The 12,210-nt window shown below is 37.0% G+C and overlaps 1 protein-coding gene and 1 pseudogene across 1 annotated transcript in view; one reads left to right on the forward strand and one right to left on the reverse strand.

Moving 5' to 3' along the window:
* PDE7B (phosphodiesterase 7B) overlaps positions 1-12,210 on the forward strand; it is a 453,333-nt gene that overhangs the window by 56,869 nt on the left and 384,254 nt on the right. The window lies entirely within an intron of this gene.
* On the reverse strand, positions 9,450-10,244 carry LOC140526843 (large ribosomal subunit protein uL10m pseudogene; annotated as a pseudogene).

A 12,210-nucleotide genomic window follows, 5' to 3' on the forward strand; every position in this document is an offset into this window, starting at 1 on the left:
TTGGCCACAGCAATTCATGAAGACAATCTATTAAGTTGTGAAGGGTTTGTGATTTGTGGTGGTGGAAAAAAATTTTTAAAAGTATTTATTGAAAAAGTAATATTGGACAATCAAGGATAAAAACCAAAACAGAGATGATCTAATTTGGGGAAGGGAATAGTTATTACCAGGCATCTGTGATGAATTTACTGCTACTTTGGATTCTGAGTTTGGCTGTAAGTTTTCTGATGGCTAAGGCACAGTTTTCATTGTTTGACAATAGAAAGTAGACAGTGTCTGTAGAAACAAATCATTTCCTGGAAATAAGCTCCAGCAGAAATTTATCATGTAAGTCCTTGTATACAGAACATTAGGTAACATAAGGGACAGTTTCTTCAGTTTTACAAAAGACTTCTAAATGCTGTTCAAGTGTGCCATCTTTGCACAAGAAGGAATAGGTCACCCACCACCAGACATATTTTTTTCTGCAATCTCCAGGATATGCACATTGGAGAAAAAGTATATTAAGTCACATTAAAAAGTTAAAAGTATTATACAAATGGAAAGTATTATTTTTAAAACCAGGATAATTAATAAAGTATGATTTCACAAATGAAATTTAAAACCAAAAATAGGTTGCACCTGTTAATCATTTCCACGAATCTTTTTGTAAGCTTTAGTCATAGTAATTTTGAATGTTTCAACTCAGTCAATCAGATGCTGCCCCCATAAACTCTAATTAATATTAGATACCAGAACTTCCCTATGTCTTGGCTGGTAGTGTTTCTGTAACAGTTGCTTCATTCTACCTTAGAAGCAAACATATTTAAATTGCTGTATGTTTAATTCCCTATCTGCCTCGCTGAGATGAGATTTGGTGTTTTAAGGTAAGTACTATAGGAGGAGAACATAGATTGAGTTTTTGATTTCCATCTCTGTCTTTGCAATTTAGTAACTGTGTGGATACAAGTCACAAGCTCATTTGTTTAAATATCATTTCTTTGCAGATGATTCCCATATCTACATATCCATCTTTTGTCTCTTTCCTACATCTCAGATGCCTCTTAGATATCTCAAACCAGATTTCCTGTGTAGGCATTTCAAACTTGTAATATACAAAATAAGACATCTCTTCCCTCCCCACCCCAACTCTCTCCCCTTATAAACTTCCCTATCACTTTAAGGGTACTGCCAGTCACCCACCCCTCAACTTTGGTGCAATCTTAAACTCTTATCTAATCTACTGGCAAATCTCGACTTTCTATCTTTACAACATCTCTATGTTCTTTTCCACCTTAGCTCATTCCTGTATTACCTGGCTAATGTCATAGAGTTTTTTTAACTGGGCTCCCTGCCTCAAGTCTCTTTCTACTCCCAACTCTTCTTCCCTTAGCTGCCAAGGTGATTTTTCTAAAGTGTGGGTCTCGATATATCCCTCCCCTTGTCTGCCCCCTACCATCCCTTCTCAATGAGTTCCAATAGCTCCCTAGGTCTCCAGGATAAAAAATAATGTCTTCTGCTTAGAATTTAAAACTTTACCTAACCTGAGTCCTTACTGCCTTCCCAACCTTCTTATACCCTACTCTTTTATATATACACTCTACAATCTCTAGCTACATAAACCTAACTGCAGTTTCTTCAAGATGATATTACATTTCCCTTCTTTGTGATGTTGCACTGATTGTCCCCATGCCTAAATGTTCTACTCCTACACCTCTATCTCTTAACTTCCCCTGTTTCCTTCAAGTCTCAACTCAAATCTCTTCTGCAAAAGGTTTTTCCCAGTCCCTTCTAGCTATTAATGCCTTTCTCTTTCAAATTTATTTAATCTATTCTCTCTGTCTGTCTCTCTCTATGTGTGTGTGTGTGTGTATATATATATATATATATATATATATATATATATATATATATATATATATATATATATATATATAAAATACACAAACACACCCATATATATGTATGTATATGTATATATATATATATAAAATCTTGTACATTTGGATGTATTTACATACAATTACATACTTTCTTTCTCATTAGAAGGTACTCTTCTTCAGAGGATGGATTATATTGGGGGGGAGGTTTCCTTTGCCCCCACTACTGAGCATTTAACTCCACTAAAAGAAAAGTGTGAGCAAAGTTTAGAGAGATGCAGGATTCTTGGCTGATAAAGAAGGCAGCAGATAAAATTCTGTTTTACACTGATATAGTAATCCAAAGTGCTTCTGTGATGCACTAAAGGCTATTTATGTGTCAAAGACCTGTGGTACATCTAAACTACTCAGTGCTGATGGAGTCACACTGATCAGTAAAAAGAACAGGATCCTGGAGAGATGGTTTGAACACTTCCATAGTGCTCTCAACAGACCATCATCAACCAGTACTGAAACCATTGACCATAAGCCTCAGGATACAATCAATCCCTCTCTAGTCAAACTTCCAACTGAAGAAGAGGTGTTGAATGCCATCAGGCCCCCCTCAAGTGGCAAAGTACTTAGTACTGATTCCATCCCAGCAGAAATCCACAAAGCAGAAGATTCACTGCTCATACAGAAGCTGACAAATCTTTTGGATTATATGGCAAGAAGAAATTATTCCCTAGGGGATAAAGATAGCACCATTATCCAACTCTATGAAGGAAAAGGAAACAGGCTGTCCTGTGACAATCAAAAAGAGATCTCTCTCTCTCTTAGTTATTGCTGGCAAGATTCTTGCAGAATCTTCCTTAATGGACCAGTCTTTCACCTGAAAGAAGGTTATCAACCTAAGAGCCAAGGTGGCTACATAAAGGACTGAATAACAAACTGAGTAACAGTCGACATGGTGTTTGCTGCCTGACAGCTCTAGGAGAAATGCCAGGAGCAGAACAGAGGTCTGTACATAGCATTTCTCAACCTAACCAAGGCCTTTGATTCTGTCAGTTGTGAAGGCTTGTGGAAGATCATGGCAAAATTTGGTTGCCCAGAGAAGTTCATCAGTATCATACTCCAGTTTCTCAATGGCATGCTTGCACAAGTTCTGGATATAGGATGATGCTTTTATGCTTTCTCATTCACCAATGGACTGAATCATGACTGTGTGCTTGCTCTATTGCTTTTCAGCATGTTATTTTCTGTGGTGTTGTCAGATCCTTCAACAAAGACAAAAAATGACATCATGGTCAGCTACTGCACTTATGCTAAAATATTAACTTGAAAAGCCTACAAGCCAAGACCAAAGTGAAGGGAGAGTTGATACATGCCTTTTATATTGGCAGATGATTGTGCGTTTAATACAGCCTCTGAGACTGAGGTGCAACAGAATGCGGATCAATTCGCTGCCACTTATGCTAATTTTGGCCTGATGGTTAACACCAAGAAAACAGGGGTTCTACACCATCCAACACCACACCATTCATATGTAGAACCATCAATTACAGCAAATGGAGAAATTCTGAATGCTGTGGATAAGTTCGCTTACCTTGGGAGTATACTTTCCAGGGGTGTCCACATAGATGGTGAGGTTGACACATGCATTGTCAGAGCTCACTCAGCATTGTGAGGCTCTGAAAGTGTGGTAGAGAAGAGATATTAAGTACAAACTAAACTAAAGGTTTACAGAACCATTGTGCTGACTTCATTATTGCATTCCTATAAAATATGGGCAGTCTATCAGCACCATGCCAGAAAACTGAACCACATCCTCTTGATCTGTCTTAGGAAGAGGCTGAAGATCACCCAACAAGGAAAGGTACTGGACACTGAGGTCCTCTCTCAAGCTGAACTGCCAAGCATTCTGACTCTACTATAGACAACACAACTCTGATGGGCTGGCCACATAGTCCAAATGCTAAACACATACTTCTGAAATACTATTTTATGTAGAACTCACACAAGGCAAGTGCTCACTTGGTTGTCAGAAGAAGCAATACAAGGATATTCTCAAGATTTCTCTGAAGAACTTTAGGATGAATTGTGAGACATGGGAGATGTTAGCACAGGACTGCCCAGTATGACATGCCCACATCAAAGAAACCACTGTGCTCTGTGAGCAAAGCAGAATTGCAATAACCCAAAGGAAACATGAGCAGCATAAATCCAAAGACATCTCCATGCCAAATGGATTACTTGTGCCTGACCTGTGGTAGAGCCTTCCAAACTTGTATTGGACTGATCAGCCACAGCCAAACACACTGTACTCTGATCCAACATCATGATGTCATTAGGCTTCTTCAAAAAGTGAAGGATGAATGACAACTCCTTAGCACAGTGCCCAGAATATTACAAACAGTTAATGCCTCTTGACTAACCCTTGAAGACTCAATTTTCTTATCTGAAAAAAGGAGTATGAATATTTATATGTACCTTCCACCATGATTATGGAGAAACAAATGAGTTAAAAAAAAGAAGTTTAGAGGACTATGCAAATAAAATTCCCCCAGTGAGCTGGTCCTTCTAGGAATTTAGCTACTTTCTCCCTGCCTCTCCTAATTGTTCATATGCTATTTAGTAGTGTGAATGTTGGGTGATTTGGAGGGAAGGGGTGTTGCATATCTTGTCTGTCTTACTAGACTGCACACTCCTTTTGAGCAGGACTTTATCTTGGATTTTCTTTATCACCTAGCATAATGTATCATGTAGTAGGTAATAAATCAATAAATATTGGTTGAACTTATTGAAATCTAAGGTTTCTTTATTTCTTTTCATGAAAAGACTCCACCAAAATACAAAATATTGTTGTTGCTGGTTAAAATCATTATTTTATGTGAATACAAAAGTACACTTATAGGAAGGAGAGCCAATTTAATATACAAAATAAATAGAATTGCCCTCTTGTCCCTTATTAGTCATGCATTTGGTTATATCTGCCAAGGAGCATCATCTAGTAAATTTTCAGAATGAATCAGGGACTCAAAACCATACATATTTTGGAAGAAGAAAGCCTTTATTTAAATGTTTAGCCTACTTGATCCCATCAAGACTCTACAGTCAGGCTGCTGCTTGGTTTTCTCTTTAAGGAAAATAAAATTTTCTGAGACTAAAATGGAAAAGCAAGGATCACTTTTCAATTATGAAAAAAAGTGATAACAAAATAAATCAAGCTTTGTTCCCAGAAATTTCTCAAGAAATGCTATTATATCCAAATTAGCTTTCATTATTGCTCATCTCATTAGCATCATGGAAAAAGCACTGACTTCACAGTCTTCAGACTCAGGTTCAAATCATAGTTCTAATAATAAATTTTAGAATCTTGAGATGGTCACATAACTTCTCTGAGGCTCACTCTCCTCTTTAGCCAAATATGGGTAATAATACTCATACCATCTCCTTCTTGGAGCTGTTGTGAGGAAACCTTTCAGCATTTTATAAATGAAAAATACCATTATTACTGTTTTTCTCTGTAATGTTCTACTCTGGTGACACTAAAAATGATAAGCTTATAAGATTGAACCAGTGAGGAGGTTTTTGAATACTACCTTTCCTGTACAGAATGATGTGCCCATGCCTTTCCCCACAAAACTCTAGCCCCACAGTCTGTGCTGTACTTGTGGTTAGAGGAAGAAAACAAAAACTTGGGTGTCCAGTTACAACACTTCTGTAACTTGGACCACCACAAACATTTACTGAAGAAATGAAAGAGACCAACTACCACAGAGTGTCCTCAAGGAGGGAAAAAAAGGTGGGGGTAATGGGGGGATGACACATTCTACCAGTGGGTAGTAATTCTTTTTAGGCAGAGGCAAAGCAAGACAAGGAGAAAGTAGGAAGAGCAAAGTATTATTAAAGGGTAGAGAAAAGCTCTCTGATAGGCAGATATTTTCCAAGGCTGGTAGGAAAGAAGATCATTTCCATTAAGGTGAGAATCTTCAAAGTCAATTCTTATCTGTAGGTAAACTTGATGGCTTTTGAAATAAGTAGCAGTCTGTCATACAGAGCAGGGGTTCTTAACCAAGGATCCATGCACCTTTTAAAATATATATATTTTGTCAACTGGGGACAGCTAGGTGGTGCAGTGGATAGAGCACCAGTGCAGGAGTCAGGAGGACCTGAGTTCAAATCTCACCTCAGACACTTGACACTCACTAGCTGTGTGATCTTGGGCAAATCACTTAACCCCAGTTGCCTCATCCTGGATCATTTCCAGTCATCCTGATGAATATCTGGTCACTGGATTCAGATAGCTCTGGAGGTGAAGTGAGGCTGGTGACCTGCACAGCCCTTCCTCACTCATAACAAAGTCCAGTGCAAGGCATGTCATCATTTCTCTGATGGCATGGTCTTCTTCAGCAATGAAGGACAAACACACATTTTTGTCAACTGTATTTCAGTATATCTGATTTATTTTATAATCTTATGTATTTTACTTTATGCATTAAAAATTTATTTTGAGATAAGGTCTACAGACTTCACCAGGCTGCCAAAGGAGTCTATGACACAAAATAGGTTAAAAAAAGAAAAAGACCTCTGGCATATGAAATATATAGGGTACATAGAGTCTTTAACCTTTAATCCGCCTATATAGGAAAGCAATGTGGTGTAATGGAGTACTGCATTTGGTGCCAGAGGACTTTGGTTCTTGCTCTAGATTTGTTATTATCTGTATGACATAAGGAAAGTCATTTGTCCTTTCTGGGTTTCAGTTTCTTCATCTGATTGGACCACGTGACCTCTAAATTCACTTTTAGTTCCAAATTCATGATTAGTTTTACACACATTTATCATAGATTTGGATATATATACATATATCCATTATATATCCATATATATAGACATATCTATTATATATAACATTACCATATCCCTTATGTATTTATACATATACATGTATATATATGTATATATAATATATATAACATATCCATTATATATAGACATCTATTGTCTCTATAATAAAGGTATATACCTATATCTAGGTAGAAAGATAGATAGAAGCATATGCTTTATTATAAATATACCTATGATAGATGTATAATACAGATATAGGTACATACCTATATCTATGTGTGATATCATATGTACATATAATATATATGAAATATATATTTATACATGTACATTAAATATACATGTATATTTGTGTATGTGTGTGATTTCACTGGCACATGCAACTTCTAGATAAGAAAACCCCCTCTACCAATGCAAGCCAACAAACATCTTTTCTGCATCTTTGTATCTTAAAGAATTTCTTAGAATACTAATAGATAAGTGATTTGCCCAAGGTCATATTTGTCAGCATATGTCAAAGGCTAGACTCGAGCCCATGTCTTCCTGGCTCAGAAAAACAACTCTATCCATGCTGCCTCTCTATTTCTTCATACACCCACACGCCCCCCCCCACACACATGCATGCATATGTACATGCATACACATATACACGTGTGGATACATGGAAATATGCACAGACATAAATACAGATATATACCTATAAATATGTAAATAATTACGCAAGAAGTAATTGATTTCTTTTTAGTTAGTTGCTCATTGTGAACTGAATTTGGAATTATGTGTAATAAATGAGTGGTCATATAATATAGAAAAACATGCTTGCCAAAATGAACCTGGCGCAGTAAGGGTGCTGCTTTCTCATTCCTAGATATTGCCTGTATGGGTTATGTTTGAAGTACATTTGGAACTGTTGAGTTCTCACAGTTGAGAAAGGCTCTCAAGACATTCTTTAATTTGTCTGGCATTCTAATTCCTTGGGATGAATGTGTTTCTAGTGGGTTTCAACTGCTTTCCACGCCACCTTCTGGCCCACATTCTTTCTATTTTAGTGAGCCATTGTCAGCCCCTTATATCTGTAGCCCTTAGCGACTTCTGGGGAACAGACTCCATTAGGTAATCACTGTAAGACTGAGAATCTACGTGGAAACAGAATGGAGATGTTTGTCCTATTGTATTGTCCTGTCGTGACAGAGCCTTGATTAGGAATATGGACATCGGTGCCAACTCTCTCACTAATTCATTGTGTGATCCTGGCTAAGTCACCCAATATATTGGAGACTCAGTTTCCTCATCTGTAAAACAAGAGGATTGGACTACATGAACTATTTTAAGGCCTCTTGTATTTGAATCTGTTTTTTAAAAAAAGCTAACTAGTCTCCAAATGGAGAGGATTCCTATAAGACTATTCCTTGCAGAGCTCTAAATAAGTTTATTTCCAAGTAAATAAGAAAAGTTCCATATGATAGCTGCTTTCTACCTACTGTAGCTTGAGATTAAAGGATTTAAAATGTTCAGTTTTCAAAAGATTATGCTTGAGTAAGTGGGCCAATTTCTGCCCACACATACTTCCAAGTGACGTCAATGGGAGCTGTGCACACAGATCTCTAGGCAGGTTTTGGCTCATTATATGTGTTTTTATTTAAGAACAACTGCAGAAAAGATTCCTCTCAACTCAAATTACACAATTTGTTCTTCCTTGCGTCCTGAGTCAGCAATAGCCGTAATGTGAAAAATAAAGCGAGAGATTCTTCAAAAACAGGATCATAATGGAAATAAGAATATTAAGCACTGATTTTTTTAATTCCCAGGCAATTTCTGCACGGGAGTTCCTGGGGTGTTTTTTTTAAATAGATTCAGTGTAACATTTCACAGTACTCTAAAAGCCTGATAATTCACAGGTTGAGAGACTACTGGGAAAAAGCATTACTAATTCATTCTATTTTGTCCTGGGTTTGGTTCCCAACATATTCACTGTCCTTGCTGTGTATCCCCAGCAAGTTAATTAACCTCTCTGAAGATTAATGGAACAAACTGCCTGAGGAGAAGAAAAAAAAGAAAGGAAGGAAGGAAGGAAGGAAGGAAGGAAGGAAGGAAGGAAGGAAGGAAGGAAGGAAGGAAGGAATTTCATTTTTGTCCTCAGATCCTCATAATTATTTCTACACTGTGAAGAAGTCTTCTTCTTCAATATTTAAGTGGATTTGCAATCACATCAAAAATTCTCCACCATTGTAGATTGCAAACTCTCCTTCCAACTCCCTTCCCCAATACCCAAACACATTCCTTCTTGCTTATGTCTTTCCATAAATCCCTTATATATCCAACATTCTAGATATCTTCCTCTGTTTTTTCTTTAAATATTTCATGTATAATGTGGTCCTTAGACTATATGTGTGTGTGTGTATATATATATATATATATATATATATATATATATATATATATATATATATATATATATATATATATATATATATATATATATATATTCCATTCCATTGTCTGTTCTTTTTATGAGCAGTCTTGAAGAAATCTTTTTTTGTCACTTAATGAGTTACAAGTCATTGTTGGTGATATAAATTTGGGCATGTGATGACAGAAGAAAGAATATAAGGATTTCCCATGTTAACTTTTAGGCTATTATTCATGCCATGAAATAAAGTCACGTGTGTGTGTGTGTATGTGTGTGTGTGTGTGTGTGTAGAAGGAGATATTGTATTTTTTTTAATCAAAGTACATTTATGAATGCTGAGGCTCCCCCAGCTAAGTGTTTGTTACAGGGTCAGGGGACCCAGCTTTCCAGTGCTGGGTACTGTGTTGTCATCTTTGGGCTGCTGTCTGATGTACTTATCCAACAGTTAACTAAAGGGTCTGGTGCTGTAGGAGGGAGAGGATCTGAGATAGCAGAAGGGTCAGGCCACCCCCGTCAGTTTCCACTGTTTCAAAGATTTCCAGGGTAGTTTTCAATAGTCCAGGAAACCTTGATAGCTAAGGATGGTTTCATCAAAGCAGCCACCAACTAGGGGTCAGACTGGCATGGTCTTCAAGACTGAAAGAATCTCCTTGGCCTTGAATTCTGACCTCACCAGTGGCATGTTATGCACGACAAAGGGAGGCAGAAGGTTTTAGTACTTGGATTCTGCCAGGAATGGCTTCAGGATTGAATTGGGAAAAACCTTCACAGAGATGTTGTTCCAAAACTGGTGCCTGACAAGGAGCCTTTTTTCCTCAGTACTCAAGGCCATATTCTGACAGATAGCAATCGTTCCATCTTTTTTTTCTGAAAACTTCTGTCCCATCCCTCTTGAGCAGTCAATTCAAGTCCAGTTTTTCCAAGGGTGGCTTGGGAGGAAAGGAAAAACAACATGAAAAAATGGCAGGTTGCGGGGTGGGGGGGAAATATTGGGTCAGTGCCATCAGCTTCTGTTGTTCAAACTGCATAACTTGAATGTGTCAGGTGACAATCGTGGAGCCATGGGAAACAGTCTGGATGGTGAGCAGCTGAGCAACTCAGAGTCAGAGCCAGCAGCCTATGTTTCCAACCACGGCCACTGCCATCTTCACCAGATGGCACCTTCATCTAGGTTCTGGTTGGAGATGGAAGGAACAGAGGATTATGGGTCTCTGGGGTCAGAACCTATTTACTCCCACCCTTAATCTTTCCCTTTGGGTAACCTTGAGTTTCAGTTATGCTAAGATCACTTTGTGTATCTTTGTACACTTTGAGATCACTGTGTACACTGTGTACAGCCAGATGGCATTGCTAGAAAAATGTTGATATCAAAAAGATAGCAAACAACTTGGGATCAATGAAGTGCTACACAACTTCCCCAATTCAATCCAGTCCAGTCTGTCACCTGCTATTCAATTTTTGATCAAGCTCACTATCTATCTAGAGCTCCCTTCAGATGTACCTATATGGATTAACTCCATAGACTATGTTATTATTTGACTAATATTTGTTTTTCATCCAATTTGTTTTTTTCTTGTGAATGATTAAACCAGTCACTTTGAAGAATCTACAATTTTATTAAAAAGATTTTGTAATACTCAAGAGCCAATGTAATTAGAATAATGTCATCTGCAAATAAAAGTATTTATAGAACTTCAGTATTAAAAAGGAATCCCTCTTCTGTTTGTATTATGTGCAAGACATCCTCCATAAAACTTGTCAGCACTCAGACACATCCATAAGCATTCTATTTGGTTGCAATACTCAACTGTTCTTTGTACAAAATTGCATCTGTCATCAAACCTTATATAATCATAATATATGTGTGGGGGATACAGCCAAAGCAATACTTAGATGAAATTTTATATCTCTAATTGCTTGCATCAATAACATTGAGAAGAAGCAGATCAATGAATTGGGCATGCAACTAAAAAAACTAGAAAAAAAGAAATTAAAGATTCTCAGTTAAACACCAAATTGGAAATCCTGAAAATCAAAGGAGAGATTAATAAAATTGAAAGTAAGAAAACCATTTAACTAACAAATTAAACTATAAGCTGTTTTAAGATTTATTTAATATTTTATTTTCCCCCAATTACATGTAAAAATAATTTTTAATATTTGTTTTTAAAACTTGGAGTTCCAAATTCTCTCCCTTCCTCTCTCCCACTCCATTCAGAAGGCAAGCAATTCAATATAGATTATACATGTGTAGTCATTCAAAACATATTTCCATATTAGTCATGTTGTGAAAAAAGTAAACCAAAAAAACCCTCAAGAAATAGAGTTAAAAAATTGTATACTTCTGTCTTTATTCGGACACCATCAGTTCTTTGTCTAGGGATGAATTGCCCTTTTCATCATAACTCCTTGGATGATTGTATTGATGAGAGTAGCTAAGCCATTCACAGCTAATCATCTTATAATATTGCTGGTACTTTGCACAGATACATTTCACTTTGCATTAGCTCATGTAAGTCTTTTCAGGTTTTCCTGAGAGCACCCTGCTCATCAGTTTTTATAGCACAATAGTATTCCATAATAATCATATAGTGTAATTTGTCCAGCTCTTCCCTAATTGATGGACATTCTCCCAATTTCTAACTGTGTGCCAGCAGAAAAGAACTGCTATAAATATTTCCACACATATAGGTCCTTTTCCCTTTTGTTTTTTTATCTCTTTTTGGATACAGACCTAGTAGAGGCACTGCTACATCAAAGGGTATGCATGGTTTTATAGCCCTTTGGGCATAGTTCCAAATTGCTCTAAAGAATGGTTGAATCAGTTCACAACTCCACTAACAGTGCATTAAAGTCTCATTTTTCTGGCATCCCTTCCAACATTTGTCATTCTCCTTTTCTGTCCTATTAGTCAATCTAATAAGTATGAGGTAGTACCTCAGAATTATTTCAATTTGCATTCCTCCAAGCAATGGTGATCTAGAGCACATTCTCAGAATATGGTCATAGCTAGCTTTGGTTACTTCATCTGAAAATTGTCCATTTCTCTTGATCATTTATCAATTGTGGAATGGCTCCTATTTTTATAAATTTGATTCAGTTCTCTATATA

Source organism: Notamacropus eugenii, chromosome 2 (assembly GCF_028372415.1).
Source record: "Notamacropus eugenii isolate mMacEug1 chromosome 2, mMacEug1.pri_v2, whole genome shotgun sequence".
Taxonomy (NCBI): domain Eukaryota; kingdom Metazoa; phylum Chordata; class Mammalia; order Diprotodontia; family Macropodidae; genus Notamacropus; species Notamacropus eugenii.